The 19,535-nt window shown below is 39.8% G+C and overlaps 1 protein-coding gene across 6 annotated transcripts in view; it reads left to right on the top strand.

Moving 5' to 3' along the window:
• Positions 1–19,535, top strand: part of NCOA1 (nuclear receptor coactivator 1) — a 345,055-nt gene that overhangs the window by 88,337 nt on the left and 237,183 nt on the right. For all 6 annotated transcript variants that reach the window (XM_074947374.1, XM_074947373.1, XM_074947370.1 and 3 more), the window contains exon 2: positions 1,701–1,869. The gene's annotated coding sequence lies outside the window, so the exon portion shown is untranslated. The remainder of the gene's footprint in view (positions 1–1,700; positions 1,870–19,535) is intronic.

Here is a 19,535-nt window from a genome sequence, read left to right as displayed (position 1 = left end):
CGACGACATATAGGATAGATACAGCTTCCTCTTCATTTCAAATACAGAACAGAAATACCTAATAAATATTTCTCTCATCTGCATCACTATTTACGATTTTACCATCTGTGCATCTAGCAGTTAACCTATGCATTAACTAAGATGTTCCTAATATGATTTAAAAATGTCTTGTTGGCTTTAACCCTATTGGCCATTAATATTTCATTGATTCTTTGTACTTATCAGTTGCCTGCATTTTTTAACTTTTAACTTTAATTTATTGCTATTAACTTCCCCTTTTTGTGGTCTTTATATTTTGGTTTTTTTCTATACTTTATTGCTGCTTTCACATCTCCTTTTAACTAAGATAGTTTTTTGAGTTGTGTAATTTTTTTTTCAAGTTTGTGCAATTGCGTTTTTTCAGGCATCTAGTAGGATGGCCTTGTGTGATTCCCAATTGTTGTTAACACTTTCTGTTGGTTATGCTGACCAATTGCTTTAAGCTTTGGGTAACTGATCCTTTTAGAGTTTTGAAGTGTACACATTACTGGTAGGTGCCATATTCTGTTTGTAGTCTGGCAGGGGTGAGCTGGACCATCTCTGGGCCTGATTTTAATGTTTTACTGCTATTACAGTAGAACCTAGGGAACTCCAGTTAGAGATCAAGGCCTCATTGTAGTAGGGTCTGAACACCCCCCATAGAAAGTGGATGGTGTGCTGCTGTACAGGAACAGCTGCGGGAAGGAATTGTGGCTTTAGGGAGCCATAACTACTCCCTGGTTTCCTCTTGTTCCAGACGGATAGTAATTTGCAGTCTCTTAGGTACTTATGTGGCCCCATTTGCTGTATTATGAGCCCCTTGCAATCTTTAATGTATTTATTCAACACCCCTGTGACGTAAGGAAGTACTATTTATTTCCATTTTACAGATGGGGGACTGAGGCACAGAGAAGCTAAATGACTTGCTGTAGTCTGTGGAGGAGCAGGGACTTGAACTCAGGTTTCCTCAGTTCTGGGTTAGTGCCCTAGTCACTGGATGATCCTTCCTGAACTATAACAGAAGCAAATTACTACCCACACCCTGTGAGGTAGTGCTCAGATGGTGATCATATTGCATCTGGGGCCTCATCTGTAATGAATTCACTGATGATTTGAGGCCTGTTGACCACCAGTCTAGCGCTGATGAACGTCAACTTAATTTTTTGGTGCTCGTTTGTGTCGTGGTGGATGATGTCTGGCTATCGCAAATTGTAATCAGTTTGTTTCTGGATCTGTGTTGCTCTTTCCTGTGGGTATTCTGTGTTAGGTATTGTATAAGAGAGGGAAAGAGGCAGAAGATGAGCATGTCTGTTAGTGACATTAAACCTAATGTTTGCTAAAAGCCCTAAGGTTCCTGGACTGTGAAACTTCCATTCTTTAGCATGGATTTGTTGAGGAAAAAGGTCTTTTAAATATTGATTTTTTTTTCCAAATCACTTAAAGGCTGGAAAAACTGCCACCCTATTAAACCTTTCTGTAATGCAGCCAAAGAACAAACTGCCTTGGTGTATGTAGCATTAATAAGACCAACATGCTTTTAATATGATATTGCCACAAATTAATGTTGAAATTAACTAACTGCGGTTTTTCACTTAAGATGCTGAAAGTTGAATCCTGTGTCATTTGGTTTATTGGGAGACAGTATTGTAACCAAAATATCTGTCTGCCCCTTTTCTCACCAGAATTCAATAATTGATGCTGGTCCCCTGCCGGGAGGATTCATCTGAAGACTGCCCATGGACGATCGATGCTTATGTTTGCTGAAATTCTAGGATTCTTTGCTTTACTGTTTAATTTACTGAAGAGTCCATTTTTTCCCATGAGTCATCTTCCATCTCTGGAAAGATAGAGGTAAGTTTTCAGGTTTTTTTTTTTCTTGTTCTTTCTCCACCTCAGGTGAAAATTGTTTAAACCTATCAGAGATGCCTTTTGCTGAGGCATCTCTAAATGTGGAACCAATCACTGGAACTGTTTAAAGCATTTTCTCTCTCCTCTGCATCCTAAGAGTTTGCTTTCTATGGATCAGACTGGCAGCCATTCTGTAGTGCATCGGCAGTTAAAAAATCTGCCTTAGAAGTGCATAGGCTAATCTTATGCATAGGCTACATACTCAAGATGGGTATGGTGGCTTTAATTAGTTAACATTATGCATACATAATCTTATGCATAGGCTACATACTCAAGATGGGTATGGTGGCTTTAATTAGTTAACATTACTCTCATGGTTTTTGACCTGCAGCTTTCAGAGCTTCTCTGTAGAAGACTTGAGCCCATAGTGTGTTTCCCAAGTCTCAAGCTTGTGTGTTTAATGTCAGGGACTAAATACAGTCTCTGGTGAAAGAACAGTACGGTCAGTATCCTTGTAGCCCTTACTAGCTGATCTACGTAATGGCTTGGACATTTCTGTAGCTTGCTAGCACCCAGCTATATTTTAATTTGAAGAAAAATTGCTGTAATAGAGTGGGCGCTACCTGGAACAGAAAAACTTAAATGAGCATAGTGGTAAAAATACCAAGAGCTATAAACGCCATCACCCTAAATTTAGACCTAAGTTCCTGCTGTGCCATTTACATATTGGGCGGTCCAGTTCATCCATTGATTAGTGGCTCGGTAATTGTGGTACTTCTTCCTCAGCAATGTCCACATCTTCAGTAACCTTTGTCACTGTCGTCTGCCAGTTCTTGTTTGGCCTACATAATTTTCTATTCTATCCGGATACCCAATTCAATGCTTGCATAGTATATCTCCCATCTTCTATACGGTGTGTGTGTCTCGACTGCCTGAGCTTTTTTCTTTGATATTTTCTAATACAACCTGCTGTGTCAGCTCCCTTACTCTCTCTGTTGTTGTTTTGTCTTTCCATAAATGTGTAGTATCTTCCTCAGCCATCTCTGTTGGGCAACTTCCAGTTTCTTTGTTAGCTACTATCTTCAGCCAAGTCTCTGCCCTGCACAGTAGTGTACTCAGTACAATCACATGGTATAATCTGACCTTTAGTTTCGTCTTGAGACCTCGGTTTGGCCAGATGTCGCTCATCCTTCCAAAAGTGGTGTTCACTTTTCCTCATCTCATCATCAAATATCATCACACTCTCCAGATAGCAGAACTCTTCCTGTTTCATTTTCTTTTCCAGCTCTGTATACCTTTGCATCTATTATTCCATTTCGTACCTTCATAATCTTGTTTTTCCCTGCATTTATTTTCAATCCAGTTTTCAGTGAATCACAGAATCCTAGAATATCAGGGTTGGAAGGGACCTCAGGAGGTCATCTAGTCCAACCCCCTGCTCAAAGCAGGACCAATCCCCAACTAAATCATCCCAGCCAGGGCTTTGTCAGACAGGGCCTTAAAAACCTCTAAGGATGGAGGTTCCACGACCTCCCTAGGTAACCCATTTCAGTGCTTCACCACCATCCTAGTGCTTCTTTTTCTCTCTGATGCAAGGGCAGTCATTCTCTCCCACCTAGTAAAGCAATGTCATCAGCAAAGTTAAGATCATATAATTCATCTCCACTAACCCGTTCTATACTGTCCATGATGCCTTTTGTTGCTTGCTTCATCACATAGTCTATTGGTAATGCTAAAAAGATTGTTGATAACACACACCCCAGTCTAAGTCCAATCACAATATTGAGCTATACACCCAAACCTGTATCTGATCTTACTGTGCATCTACTTTCATCATATAAACTCCTTATTATGTTGATCAGTTTGTCTGATATCTCATAGATTCTAACAGTATTCCACAGGGTTTCTTTATAGACTCTGTCAAGTACTTCCTTAAAGTTGTTTAAGAAGGGCTTTTTGCCAACCAGTAGCTTTTCTGATGCTCCATCAAAAAGTTTAACAGTCATGTGTTTACAACATGATCTACCTGGATGGAACCCAGGCTGTTCTTCTTGTAGTATTTCACCCACTGTCATCTTCATTCTCTTCAGCCTGATGGTAGCTAATACTTTGCCCAGGATTGACAGCAGTGCAGTACCTCTCCAGCTTGTGCACTGAGTAAGATCACCCCTTTGTCACAATACCACCATCTTGTGGCACTTGTTCTTTCACCCATATTTCTTCACAGAGTTTTGTGGGCTGCTCAGTCAAAGGTGGCTGCTTCCCACTTTTAGTACCCCTGTTGGAATTTTGTCAACCTCAGGAGCTTTCCCCTGTTTGAGGGTGCTTTAATTTCACTGGATGTTATTGGTCCCTCTTCTGTTTCTAACTTAACACTGGCATTTCTATACACCCTGTGCACAATCATCATCTCTGGACAGTTTAATATGAAAGGAAATGTTCTTTCCACCAGATGTTGAAAATGCATGAAGAACAGGCCAAACAATTACCTCTCCCCGCCCAAAAAACCACAATGGGGAAAATAATCATGCAGGTATTATCACGAGGTGAGCAGTTATACTAATGTATACAATGTAGCTAATCTTTCACTCACCAAGAGTTTCTTGAAAAGCTTTCAAATAAAGTCCGTTGTCCAGAACCAGGTTGCACTAGGGTTGGAATGCAAACTAGAATTTCTCAATTTTTTTAAGTAGGCTTGAAATGTCCCTTGCTTGACTAAAATTCACGATATTATCCTTGAATAGAATACAGATGCTGTGTAGAAGTATGATGCTGTTGTTGGTCTCCTTCATAGGCAGATTTTGTTACTGGAAGGATGTCTGTGGGTTAATAGGTGGCTAATGGACTCAGGTACCCTACGTACTGTTCTTGACTGTGCCACACACTTGCTGCATGGTGTTGGGTGATCCATAGGAACATGGGATGGAAAGGGACCTCTTGGGTCATCGAGTCCAGTCCCCCGCTTATCATTTGACCTCTCTATGCTTCAGTTTCTCCATTTGTAAAATGAGGATAATAATATGTACCCACCATTGTAAAGCTCTTGGAGAGCTTTAATAGTAAAATGAGTGAATGAAGAAAAAAGTATTACTAATGATCATTATTTCACTTCATTTGTCAGGTTTCAGACTCCCTGTGCAAAGAAGAACTGTGGCTTTCTGATTAGTTACTAAGTATTTGTTCTTACAATAAAAAAAAAGTCTCAGAATTTGGTGAGCATAGCACTTAGTACTGAATGCTCCACAGCTCTGCTCACTGTTTTCACTTCACTGCTTATTTTCTGGACAGATCTCTTGTCAATCTGGAATCAGGGTTTTACAGAGCAATAAATAGACTCCTTCTACCCTTCCAATTTTAAGGGGTTTTTTTTAATGAAAAGAAAAATGTATTTGGAAGTAAAACAAGCAAAAATGTAATCACGTTAAACAAAAGCTTTCTAATATTATCCTTAAGATTTATACATAACATAAAATGACTATTGATGGCTCTAAGCCTTTGTAGTATATTTAAAACTCAGTCACCCAAATAAAAACAAAAATATATGTAGCCAGCCCTACCAAAATCAGGAAGAAAACCCAAACCTACTATATCTATGAATACCCAGTTCTCAGGGCCCAAAGCAAAGCTATCAGCCCACTATCCCCTTCTTGAAGCTTGGGGAAAGGATGTGCTTTACAGGGTGCCCAGAAGGTCATCAAACTTGGGCTATTTGGGACCAGAGGCCTCTTGCAAAGAGTTCCTAGCCCCAGCTCTATTTCTTTTACACTGAGCAGTGGCACCACGGACTGGACCTGCAGCAGTATCAGACAGGGAGAGAGGTGCCTCTCCAGTACGTCAGTTCTAAACCATTCAGAGTTTCATATGTCAAAACCGAAACTCCATTCAGAAGCTAGCAAACAGTAGAGATCCCAGAGCACTGCAGTCACCTGCTCAGAGTGAGAAACTCCACGTGATAAGTGAGCTACCACATTCTTTGCTGGCTTCGGTTTCCAGTTGACTTGAGATGCAGTCCCACATAAAGTGAATTTCAGTAATATAATCTCAGCGACGAAGGCATGATCACGCTAGCAGAGTTCTGATGTGGGAGAAATGGTTGCAACCTCCTGCCCATACGTTGATTTAAAAAAGTAACGTACTATTGGCTACTTTTATAGCTACTGTATATTGTATTTGAGGTTGTATTGTAAAGTTTGGTAGTGTAATCTCCCAGTCACTGTTGAAGACGAGGGAGGAGGTAGTGTCTGACAAGTCTGCATTTGAAGCCAAACTGTTGTATAAATAATGTAATAAAATGGACGGTCAACTTTATAACAAAAGGTCTTTTGTACATATTCTTTTTGAAGAGAAAAACCATTTTGGGGAAAAAGTAGCAGTGATGTACATAACTTGGCTGTGGAAGGCCATTGTATTATTGATCCTCATTAGATTTCTGCTGCTTGGAATTTCCACAGAAGTATAGAACTGTCTAACGCTCATGCATTTAAAACAGTCTATTATTGAAAATGAGTGAGTGAAAATTAGGTTTTTGTGTTTTAATGCTGAATTATACATGTATATCATGTTTGGAGAGTCAGACTTGGATTGTTTTGCATGAATAAAACTGAAGAACATGTCTCCTCTGCATGTTCCTGTTAGAGAAACTCATCAGAAGTATTTATGATTTACTCTAGAAAAGTTGCATTATGAATAAAAAGAAATTCCACTTGATAATGTCACTTAACCAAATTGATGGAGTCCTTTGGTGTCAGCTAAAGTTAGAAGTTATCAGGGTTTTCCCATATCTAGCTGATAGGTTTGTCAGCTCTTACTTTTCTTTTTTCAGAAGAAATTCGCCCTTGTGTAAAGGGGTCAGCAAAAGGCTCTTGTGCCATTGCAAAGACCTCCAAAGATGACTGAAGTGATGTATATATAATGTGTTAGCCTCAGCACATAAATGAATTTGACTCTCAGAGGTGCTTACAGAAGCCTACCTTGTTCGTTGAATTCTTCAGATGTGGTGACTTCTAATAAACTGTGGCAAAAAAAATTCTTAATTCCCATTTCAGTCCTCAATTCAGGTGTGAATGAAACTCAGCAACTTACATCGGAGCAGAGCTTTGGAAAGTTTTGAACCTCTTCAGTTTTTTCCCAAAAGGAAACGATGGCTTGTTTGTATAAGATTCTTACTGTAGGATTGATGCCTAAAGAAAGCACTTGAGTATCTGCAGGAGATATTTCAGATTGCACTGTGCTTTCTCGCTAAAGCTTCTCTGAAAAAGTGTATCAAATTTTTTTAAAGATCTAAACATGAAGACCATTCTAGCCTGAAATTCTTAAATTGTTCTAAATGGAATATCTGGTCATCCATTAGCTGAAATAAATAAGTTCATCGCTAGTTAGCTGACAAAAAATGACGTGTCTTCAATCAGTAGGAAAAAATTCATTTTAAGGAAGGGTTTCTAACAGTAAGATTAATTGGAATTAGACTGAACTATTTTGCCAAGAGAGTTTGGTAAGGCAACATTATTAAAAGTGTTCAAGTGTTAACTAGATAAAGACACTTTGATCTTTGTTGAGCTGTGGACTGCTGCAGAATCAATGAGAATAATTTGGTTAGCATTGAAGAGACCAGCTCTTCTTTTTCATGTTCATATTAAATTAATAGGAATCAGAGTTGACTATACAACTTAGATCACATTAAAGACTAAAAAACTTCAAAGATGGATGGAGAAACAACTCATGGGTCTTCAGGAAAAATGATAGAGAAAACAAACATTCTAGCAGAATTTTCAGACTTTGGGGAATGGGAATTACGGGCAAGAACCTTTTCATTTAAAGTAACTAGTTTTCATTACATTTCTTGGGTTTTGTTCTGTTTCTTAAATTTAATTGTAGCTTTAAAGCCAAAATTTTCAATGGGGGTGCCTAAAATTGGGTACTCAAGGTAAAAGTGCCCTGGCTCATAGAAAGGTGTTGAGTACCCACAGCTTCTGTTGATCATCAACACCAGTGAAAGTCAAACCACTTAGATGCATAAATAAGGATTTGATTTCTTAACTTGAGGCACTAAAGTTTACAAAATTTGTCCAGATTAAGATGTAACCTATTGGCCAGTGTATGTGGAACTAATATAACAAAATACCACTTTTGGTGTCAGTAACTAGAAACTTCCAGAAGATGGCAAAACTGCAAGCCTCTTCAGGTGTTTCAGCAACTTTATTTATAGATAGGGCTCATTTGTAGCTTAAAAGTCAGTATAGAATCATAGAAATGTAGGGCTGAAAGGGACCTTGAGAAGTCAAGTCCAGCCCCCTAGTAACATGTAGGCTATTATCCCTGACAAGAGTTTGCCCAACCTGTTCTTAAAAGCCTCCAGTGACGGGGATTCCACAACTTCCCGTGGAAGCCTGTTCCAGATCTTAACTACCCTTTGAGTTAGAAATTTTTTCCTAGTATCTAACCTAAATCTGTCTTGCAGTAGATTAAGCCCAGTACTACTTGTCCTACCTTTAATGGACATGGAGAATAGTGGATCACTGTCCTCTTTATAACAGCCCTTAACATATTTGAAAACTGTTATCGGATCCCTCCTCAGTCATCTTTTCTCAAAACTAAACATGCCCAGTTTTCTTAACCTTTCCCCATAGGTCAGGTTTTCTAAACCTTTTATACGTTCTGTTGTTCTGTTCTGGATTCTAATTTATCGACATCTTTCCTAAAGTATGGAGCTCAAAACTGGATACAGTACTCCAGCTGAGGCTTCACCAGTGCTGAGCAGAGTGGAACAGTTACTCCCTGTGTCTTAGATATGACGCTCCTGTTAATACAGCTCAGAAAGATTAGTCTTTTTTTGCAACCATATCATGCTGATGACTCATAATTTGTGATTTACTCTAACCCTTGCAGTGTAGATATACCCAGAGTGTCACAGCTAAATAAAATTTGGAACAGATTGTTTAGCATCAGTAAACACACATTTCAAGGGACAATTAAAGATGAAGTTGTTTAACAGCTCTCCAGTCATACGAAGGAAAGGAGGGAAGATATGATGTGGGGGTGGGAGGGTGTTAAGTGGGTTATAGATTGCAAGAAGCCATGCATCAGCGTTTCTATTCAGTCCATGATTTTTAGTATCTACTAAAGTTATGAGGTTGGCATATGGAGAGCCATCCTAGTACCCATGGAATGCATATGGGGTATCATCAAACAATTGCAATCCGTACTCAGTGGGGACCATATCCTGAAAGAAACCTTTCCTGAACCCCCTCTGTGATGGGTTCGGTCACAGAAATCGCCTTGGGACTGTCAGCTGATGTGCTGAGATTACCTCTGACCCGTTTTCCCTGCCAGCTTGGGACTCCAGAACCCTGCCTTGTTGAGCCAGACCCACTAGCCTGTTGCAACACAAACTCAGGGTCTGGGCCATGCCCTCAAAGCTGCAGACTTAACTGAAAACAGTTTAGCAGGTTACCTGCCTCCAGCACCCAGACCCCAATGGTATCCAAACCCTAAATAAATCGGTTTTACTCTGTATAAAGCTAATACAGGGTAAACTCATAAATTGTCTGCCCTCTATAACACTGATAGATATGCACTGCTGTTTGCTCCCCCAGGTATTAATCACTTACTCTGGGTTCATTAATAAACAAAAATGATTTTATTAAATATAAAAAGTAGGATTTAAGTGGTTTCAAGTAATAGACAGAACAAAGTAAATCACCAAGCAAAATAAAGCAAAAACACACAAGTCTAAGCCTAATACATTAAGAAACTGATTACAGGTAATATCTCAACCTCAGAGATGTTCAAGTAAGCTTCTTTCACAGACTAGACTCTTTCCTAGTCTGGGCCCAATCCTTTCCCCTGGTAAAGTCCTTGTTAGTTCCAGCAGACATCTTAGGTGGAAAGCAGGGGCTTTCTCATGACTGGCTGCCCCCTGTGTTCTGCTCCACCCCCTTTTATAGCTTTGGCACAAGGCGGGAATCTTTTGTCTCTCTGGGTCCCCACCCTTCCTTCTAAATGGAAAAGTACCAGATTTAACATGGATTTCATTATCAGGTGACTTGGTCACAGGTCAGTATAAGACCTCATTCTTCATTACCCACAGGCAGGCCCACACATACACAGGAAAGCTTGCAGGTAAATAAATCATCTACAACCAGTTGTCCTAGTCAATGGGAGCCATCAAGATTCTAAACCACCATTAATGGCCCACACTTTGCATAATTATAATAGGACCTCAGAGTTATACTTCATATTTTTAGCTTTGTATACAAGAATGATACATTCATACAAATAGGATGACCACACTCAGAAGATTATAAGCTTTGTAATGATATTTTACAAGAGACCTTTTGCATAAAGCATATTTCAGTTACATCATATTCACATTCATAAGCATATTTTCATAAAGCATATGGAGAGCAATGTCACACCCTCTTCTGGCCTTCAAAAAACCCCCAACCTCATCATCAGAAGCAAACAGAGATCAGGACTCGCCACCTCAAAGCAGCACCAGACCCTGCCAGAACAAAGGATGCAAAACCTGTAGACATATCTCCACTACAACAATGATCATAGAATCATAGAATATCAGGGTTGGAAGGGACCTCAGGAGGTCATGTAGTCCAACCTCCTGCTCAAAGCAGGACCAATCCCCAACTAAATCATCCCAGCCAGGGCTTTGTCAAGCCTGATCTTAAAAACCTCTAAGGAAGGAGATACCACCACCTCCCCAGGTAACCCATTCCGGTGCTTCACCACCCTCCTAGTGAAAAGGTTTTTCCTAATATCCAATCAAAATCTCCCCCACTGCAATTTGAGACCATTACTTCTTGTTCTGTCATCTGGTACCGCTGAGAACAGTCTAGATCCATTCTCTTTGGAACCCCCTTTCAGGTAGTTGAAAGCAGCTATCAAATTCCCCCTCATTCTTTTCTTCTGCAAACTAAATAATCCCAGTTTCCTCAGCCTCTCCTCATAAGTCATGTGCTCTAGCCCCCTAATCATTTTTGTTGCCCTCTGCTGGACTCTTTCCAATTTTTCCACATCTTTCTTGTAGTGTGGGGCCCAAAACTGGCCAGAGTACTCCAGATGAGGCCTCACCAATGCTGAATAGAGGGGAATGATCATGTCACTCGATCTGCTGGCAATGCTCCTACGTATACAGTCCAAAATGCCGTTAGCCTTCTTGGCAACAAGGGCACACTGTTGACGTATATCCAGCTTCTCGTCCACCGTAACCCCTACGTCCTTTTCTGCAGAACTGCTGCCTAGCCACTCGGTCCCTAGTCTGTAGCAGTGCATGGGATTCTTCCTTCCTAAATGTAGGACTTTGCACTTGTCCTTGTTGAACCTCATCAGATTTCTTGTGGCCCAGTCCTTTAATTTGTCTAGGTCCCTCTGTATCCTATCCCTACTCTCCAGCATGTCTACCACTCCTCCCAGTTTAGTGTCATCTGAAAACTTGCTGAGGGTGCAATCCACGCCATCTTCCAGATCATTAATAAAGATATTGAACAAAACCGGCCCCAGGACCGACCCTTGGGGCACTCCGCTTGATACCGGCTGCCAACTAGACATGGAGCCATTGATCACTACCTGTTGAACCCGATGACCTAGCCAGCTTTCTATCCATCTTATAGTCCATTCATCCAGCCCATACTTCTTTAACTTGCTGGCAAGAACACCCCTCCTCCCCCACAACACACCTTTCAAGATCTGTGTGTGCTACACATGCCTGTCACAACATATGGTGTACATTACCAGTGCACTAAAAGCCCCAACAACTACTAAGTGGATGAAATGAGACAGTCCCTGCACTGTCGAATGAACTCAAACAGAAAAATGATAAAAGACAAAAACACCATATCACCTGTGGATGAATACTTTTCTTAATGCAATCATTCTCTCTATGACTCTCAGTCCTCATCCTCAAAGGAAACAACTTGAATAACACCCTCAAAAGATGAGCCTAGTAGCTTAAATGTATAACTTTGCTAGATACTTAAAATCATGGACTGAATAGAAATTCTAGATTAATGGCTTCTTACAACAATCTATAACCCCCAGTTCTCCCTCCCCCCCCAATTTTTTTCCTTTCCCCTCTGTGACTGGAGAGGTGTTAACGGGGTCACTTCACCATGAAAAGTCCCTTGAAATAAGAGTTAGGTATTTATGATAAACAATCGGTTCTATTTTGTATTTAGCTATGACAATGAGTACGTTTCCCAGATCTGAAGAAGAGCTCTGTTTAAGCTTGAAAGCTTGTCTATCTCACCAACAGAAGTTGGTGCAGTAAAAGATATTACCTCACTCCACCTTGTCTCTCTACTGTGGGACTGTCAGAAGCCTTATTAAAGTAATGGACACATGCTTTCCCTTGTCTTTCTGTTGCTCCTAAGGTACTTATAAAACCTCTTCTTATTGCCTTTTACATAACATATATAACTTTCTGTTATGTTTTAAATATTTGCCCAGATCCAAAATTGTTTGTGTTAATTTGCTATTGGTGCATGTAATATAAAACATTACTTGAGACTGGGTGAGGTTGGCTGAGTTAAGGATGTTTAATCCATGATTCTCTTCAGCCTCCTCTATTTGTGTAGAAGTTGCTCTGTGGAGTACACAGGATGAACTGGGTATATATTGGTTTCAGCAAAACCATAATCAGTGTCCCGCAGGACCATAAACGATGCTAGAAATTTCAGTGGCTTCTTAGTCTGCTGGATATTCTGTTGTCCTCAAGGAGTTTCTATTTCCTGGGCTAACAAAGAGTATGTATTGTACAACTGAAAACCATACACTTAAATAATCAGTCCATTTCTTTTCTGGACTTAATGATCCAATACACTTCACATAATGCAGTATTTGCTATAAAGGCCCTTCCTGTGGACATTAATAGGATATAAATTGGTACTTATTTCCTTTCCCTTCTCTATGGCTTCCATATACATTTGTACAGCTCTACCTTTCACATTAATAATATACCGGTAGTATGTTGTGGGAATTAATTTGGTGTCTTACCATTATTGACAGGCTTCTAAAATACATTCTGTTCCATTCTCCCAGTTACTATAGTGGTGGTGCTAGTCGCAGCTTCTATATTTAATGTTGTAAAACTGCCTCCATTACTTGTATAATGTTCTTATTACTCCTGACTTTCCAAAAAGCTCATCTTTAGGGCAGTTCTCCCCCATGCTTAGATGAATTGATTTGGAAAGCTTGAACAAAATCCCTTTAAGCCATATTTTAAGTTAGTGGACTCAATGTGGGGAGTGGAGTAGGGAAGTAATTTTCCTCTTTAAATAAATACATCTTTAAAAAAAAATCTAGCCTTTTTAGAAGAGGGCTATACTTAAAAAAAACAAAAACAAACCAAAACAAATTTGAATGGTGAAACTTGGCATTAACATAGCTTCCATTCCTCGGTTGGCAGAATATTGGTTTTGATTGAACAAAATTAGGATCTCCATCAACTCTCTTTTTTTTTTTTTAAGAAGAGGAATAGAGACTATTTCAAAGGGAAACTTTTGGGTGTGAAATTCTCCAAGTATGATGATATGCTGGTCCAGAACTCTTGGACCTTCCCATAACTCCTTAATGTAAGCCTCAGATTCACAGTCTCGGACTTGCACTCTGTATCCATCTCAGCCTCTACACTAAGTTTCATAAATAGGGCCCTGTGTAAATTATGATTTCATGGAGGACACAGAAATCAAGAAAATGCCCCCAGACTGTGAACATTAGTCAATTTCAAGGATAGAATGAATTTCAGTCCTTGAAATTGACTAACGTTAGTTGTAAGATTCATTTGTGCAAACTGCATGAAATTCAATACTTTGCCATTTACTTTTGTGAATATTTTCCCCCTTTTTTTAATGACATGATTTACTCAGGGCCTTATAACGAAAATCTAGTCCACTTGTTATGACATGTAGATCAAGGAAAACAAAATTTCCCCAGAAATAGGGTGTATATATATTCCACATCCCCCATATGGCAACCAGATGAACTGCCCTGAAAATAGCCCAACTCCCCTATCTCCAGGCTGTTTTTTCCCGGCAATGTGTTACCATAGTTAATTGTTCTACAATATTTGTCTCTCTGTGCAGTCTCTATAAAGATAACTGAACAAAGTTAATTCAGTGCCAAGGCTATCCATTTAAAAAAGTGCAATGCAGAAAATTACTGTTGCTGCAGGTAATAGGACTACAAAGTTGTCCACAATATAAATATGTGCTAAAACCATTAGGAAGGATGATTTGACCTTGGGCAAGTCATTTAATCTCTATCTCAATTCTCCATTTGTAAAACTGGAATAATACTTCCTTTTTACTGACCTTTGTGTTGCTTATTTAGAATGTAACCTTTTTGGGGCAGGGACTGTCTCTTGCTGGTTAGCTTAGTTGGACTCTGATTTTGGCTGGAGCCTCTAGGTGCTGGCATACTGCTACAACAAGGAACTACTGGAGTAAGGCAGGGTTGAAGTCCCATCTTTGCTACTAATATCATTTGGCTGGTGACCTTTTTCTGTAAGGCTGGGTTGATGGCAGTAGCAACAGAAGGATAAAATCTTGAGACCCAAGGCTGTAGCTGCCAGGTATTGTGCTTACTATTGTGCATAAGCCCATAAATACTGTGTTTAAGAATAACCGTGCATGGGATCAGCCCCTTAATCTGTGCCTGCTGGAAGATTTTGCCATGTTCACTTGTGAATTTATCTCTAGCAACAACTTCTGGGCCCATAATGGGCAGCACCGGGTACGGATTGAAGGGGAGGCCCTACTAGCCTGTTCTAAAAATAAGCTGATGACAAATGGGCATGCTCAGAAGTGTTTTTCTGTTGCTTGTAACTTTCTGATTGTTAGGTTTTGGGGGGATGGTAAATTTAACAAAAGGTTGACTCCTCAGGAAGTAGTACTTGTTCAGTTTAGTGGTGGTTTGTTCATGTTTTTCAGTTATTAGTGAGCAAAAATGTCTTACTGCTGAAAGAATGGGTTTTATTCACTTTCCAGTAACTCTCAAATGACTGGAGGGATTTTCCACAAACTTTCAAAAAAAATTCACCTCTGGGTTGAGAGCAAGCGTGGGAAATTTCAACCTCATAGGAATAACTGTGTGTTTCAAGATACCGTTAGTATTTCCTTCACGGTCTTGTGATAAGTTTTTTGTGAATAGTTTTTAGAGACGTGCTTGGAGCTTTTGTCCTCAGAGTGTGGATCTATTGGCCTTTGGAGAAGAACATTACCTATCAGAAGTTCTGCACCTTCAGAAAACAAATACAAATTGTAATAAACACACTCCCCCAACCACCTTTCCTGCAGAGTTGGGGATCATTGTGTGCTACTGTACTCTGTGTGGTAGAAAAGGGATTGTCAGTTAAAGCATTTGCTGGCTGTTTTGACTCCGTAGTGGGTAAGTGATTCCTGTAATTCTATGGCCCACCGGTCAATTGGGGATGTTGATTTAATAATCCCAGAGTAATGTTTTTTATATCTACTACTTTCCAAGAATTACAGGTAAATAATTTTCTTCTCCATGTTTAGTTTTGGAATTTCGCCCAACTAAAGCGGGTATGGAGCACCTAAAGGCTTGGAATGCAGATCTTTAGTTTTTTTCATCTTTAACTAGTGTTCCTTCCATTAGACCTCTTCTCAGTGGGAGGGGAAGATATAAACCTACCAGGCACGCCTATGCTATTTCTTCCAAGAAAAATCTTCAAGCCCAGAAATCTGTCTTGGACTTACAGCACTTCCTTGTCTTGTTAGAAAGGTTAGTTGATGTGCTAGTATCTCAGGGTGTGGATTTACAATACACGTAATGTAACACAGTGTACTACTCACTGGGATCAGCACTATTTCTGGGTGAAATTCTCCCCATGCAGGGGACCAGAACAAGGCCAATGCCTGTCCACCACTTACTGCCCCACTTAAGTGGAATGTAAGTGGTACATAGGAATTGGTGCGGGCTCTCTGCATAGAGGTGAATTTCACCTGCAATTACCGGCAGCAATATCATGGCTGATGAACCCACAACTTTGATGACTCATCTGTTTATAAGTAGTTTGTTTAAAATGACTTTCTCCCATTTATTTTAAAAAAATGAGTTTTTTAATAATAATAAACTCGTGTACTTTCTTTCATGTATTTCCATCATGTACACTCCCTGGGTTTACTTTACTTTAGATATTTGAGCTTAAGAGAGCCCTTTGCTGTTGCCAATAGACAGTGGGATGCTGGGAATAGTTAGTAAACTTCTGGTAGTGTATTTAATAAAGAACTTTAGCCTCCCCTTGCAGATTTCAAAGAATTCTCGTGAGGTTAACGAAAGCTTTAGCTTCAGTGTGTTGATTTTTTTGGTTCCCCTTTACCTTGTTATGCTAGAGTTCCTTTAGAGAATGAAAGGCATACTCTTATATAATAGCGCCATCACAAACCGTGGCTGTGGATGTGCTGCATACAAATGTACTTTTAAAATATATTTTGAGAAGTTGAAAATGAACTTCAGAATCAAAGGAAAATTGCCCCTCTTGCGTGCTATAATTCATATCAAAATGTCACTAGGGAGAAACGCACATTCTTTTAGAAGAGTGAATAGTTAGCTGAGATGGGGACTGAGTTCACCTGTGGGGAAATAGAATATCTCCCTACCACCCCCAACCCAACTGGTGAAGAGTGAAAAGTAGACTGAGTAAATTTTAATAACAAAGTAACAGCATATCAGATGGATGATGGATCTTTTAACATTACAAGTAAAGCCGTAGATTTATGCACTCAAGAGCAATTTCCATACAGCTCTGAATATAATAAATGAAGGGAAAATCATTTCTTCAGATGTTTGAATAAAATTCTGAAAGTGGCAGGAATAAATTAGAAATGAGACTTTAAAAACTCTTATCTCTGTAACAGTGACAGTTCTGGAAAAAGAAAATAAATAAAGTCACATGTTTCATTTTGAAGATTTTTTTAGATTAATGGAGCCACAAAGATGCAGTAGAAATTTATATGGGCAGTTCAAGAAACATAGTTTTAAAGCTGCAAGAGCAACAGCAACAAAATAATTAAAATAGGGTAAAATGTTCTTATGCAAGAAAAAGCTGTTCAGGAATGTGAGAAATGTCAAGATGAAATCCACCAGCATTATTAACTGTTAATTGTACAGAAGTATCACACTTGGAATTTAAATGAGTGGAATCTGCATATTGTCGTCTAAAAACTGGTCACTGGAAAAAGAAGCCAAAAACCAATGCACTGATGCCATATGGCTAATGGTGCTCAGACACATTGATGAGCACTGTAGAAGTTTCTGAATAAAAGTGAGGGAGAAACCACTGTTAATAAGATAGACATACTGCTGCTGATAGTTGCTGAAGGAAAATGAAAATATTTTGAGTCGCAAAGGCACATAAAAAATAAAATCCATGAATCACTGCCATCATTGCATATAAACAACCCTTTTGTAGCAGGATAAAATATTGTGTTTAACAATCACATAAGTGGACTGCAGTCTAGCTTAATCAAATTAATTCCTACTAGAAAGACTTTATTACAGAATAAAATGATCATACAATTTCACTGCATGTTCCTCACTGGTAGCCAATTTTAGTTCTGTTTGGAAATCTCAGAGGAAGCCTAAACCTTCCAGATAAAATAGCCTTGGAAGGCAGAACAATATCCTAGGGTGGCAGCAATGCCAGAATTCTGTTCCAGGATGTCAATATTCCCTGATCTGTGACGTTGCTTTATATCACCTAGGCTCCAGTTCTTTTCTTCATGGCCTCAACTAAGCTGCTGCAAAGCTGCTCCAGCAACCCTGACACCATTTAGGTGCTGCAGGGACTATCCTCAACCCTCACATCTTCCTGTTTGGAAAGGTTGGCTTATGTTCCCACAAGAGAATCTAAAACTGCCTACCAGTTCAAGTTACATCTGAGAGAGTTTAACAGAGCCTAATTGCTGCTTAATCCAGGTGCCACAAAAACAGATCATATCTCCTGGCTTCTTAAAAAGAAAGAAAAGGACATCTGGTGCCCTGAGTCTCCATTCACGTACTTCGGTGGTAAGTCAGGAATAACTCCACTGAACTCAGTGGTGCTATGCTGATGTAAAACACTCCAACCATTCTCCTGTTTTAAGGTACCCTAGCTATTCAGTCTTATTTGCTTTTGAGGCTTACTGTAGTTATTTGTCCCTGTGTGTTCATTAAATTAAAGGCTGGAATAAAGCATCAGAGTATTGCCAACTATCACATGACATGAATTCTTTTAGAAAGACAAGGTGTGTGAGGTAATATCTTTTACTGGACCAACTTCTGTTGGTGACAGAGACAAGCTTTTGAGCTTACCCAGAGCTGCTCTTCAGGTCTGGGAAATGCACTCAGAGTGTCACAGCTAAATAGAAGGTGGAACAGATATTTTACTGCACTCACTCTGTCTCTCTAATATCCTGAGACCTACATGGCTACAACAACACTGCAAACATGAATCCTTTTGTAATTCTTTTACTATAGAGTCTCATCTTCAATCCTCTCGACTATTTTTTTATTTTATACTGGCCATTCCTTTCAAAAATAAGTAGCCACAGGTCCGGATAAAACTCAGGTTGGCAGGACCCTAAAATTCGTGTTGTTTACCTCTTCACCTAACAGAAGAACCAGTGGTAACCCGATGAAATTAATAGGTAGCAGGTTTAAAACAAAAGGAAGTACTCCTTTACACAACACACAGTCAAACTGTGGAACTCATTGGCAGGGGATGTTGTGAAGGCCTAAACTATAATGAGGTTCAAAAAAGTATTGGATAAGTTCATGAAGGATAGGTCCATTGATTAGCCAAGATGGCCAGGGATGCAACTCTGTGCTCTGGGTGTCCCTAGCCTCTGATTGCGAGAAGATGGGAGAGGATGACAGAGGTGGATCACCTGATCATCTGTTCTGTTCATTCCCTCTGGGGCACCTTGCACTGGCCGCTGTTGAAAGACAGGATACTGGGCTAGATGGACCATTGGTCTGACCCAGTATGGCCATTTTTATGTTCTTATATTTGCAGTATTTTCTAAAATATGTACTCTAAGACAAACCAACTTTCTTTGCTCTATATTTATTTCTGCTCTACCTGCCTTTAGATGGAAACAGCTAGTGTGTGGCAGTCTCCTGTATCCTGTAAAATGGACTGGAGGTTTCTCTAGTTTGTGTAAACAACTCTGTATTCTTTGTGGAAATGCCCTGGTGTCATTCCTTGTAGCAACATGCGGTGGTACCTGCAGGGTATCTTTATCCTTTTGACAGCTGCCATGGGATTATTTTTGCTTCTCAAGCAGGAGAACACTACAGTTAAAAAAGACTGTACCAAGTGAATGCATGGACCCCAAAAGTACTTTTTTGTTGCAGCTTTGTGTGCATATAAAACAGCTCCCGGGATTGGTCTTCAGAGGTATTTGAACTCTTAACCTTCAGCACTGCAGCTCAGAGAGCTCTCTCACTTGGCCTCAAGGAATAACTCCATTAGCGTTTAGCACTAACAGGCTTTTATCCACTAGAAGAACAGGAACTAGAGAGGGACAAGACACACGTTGTCAGTGTGTCTCTCACACATTGGGCCATGGCATGGAAGGCACAAGAAGCTTCTCTGTGTGTTTCCCCAATGCGGGAATCAGCGACAGTTGCAGCTGTTCTGCTCCCTTGAATGCAAG

Source organism: Natator depressus, chromosome 3, assembly GCF_965152275.1.
Source record: "Natator depressus isolate rNatDep1 chromosome 3, rNatDep2.hap1, whole genome shotgun sequence".
In the NCBI taxonomy this organism is placed as follows: domain Eukaryota; kingdom Metazoa; phylum Chordata; order Testudines; family Cheloniidae; genus Natator; species Natator depressus.
Note: the sequence above shows the minus strand (reverse complement) of the source record. Positions and strands in the feature narration are given on the sequence as shown.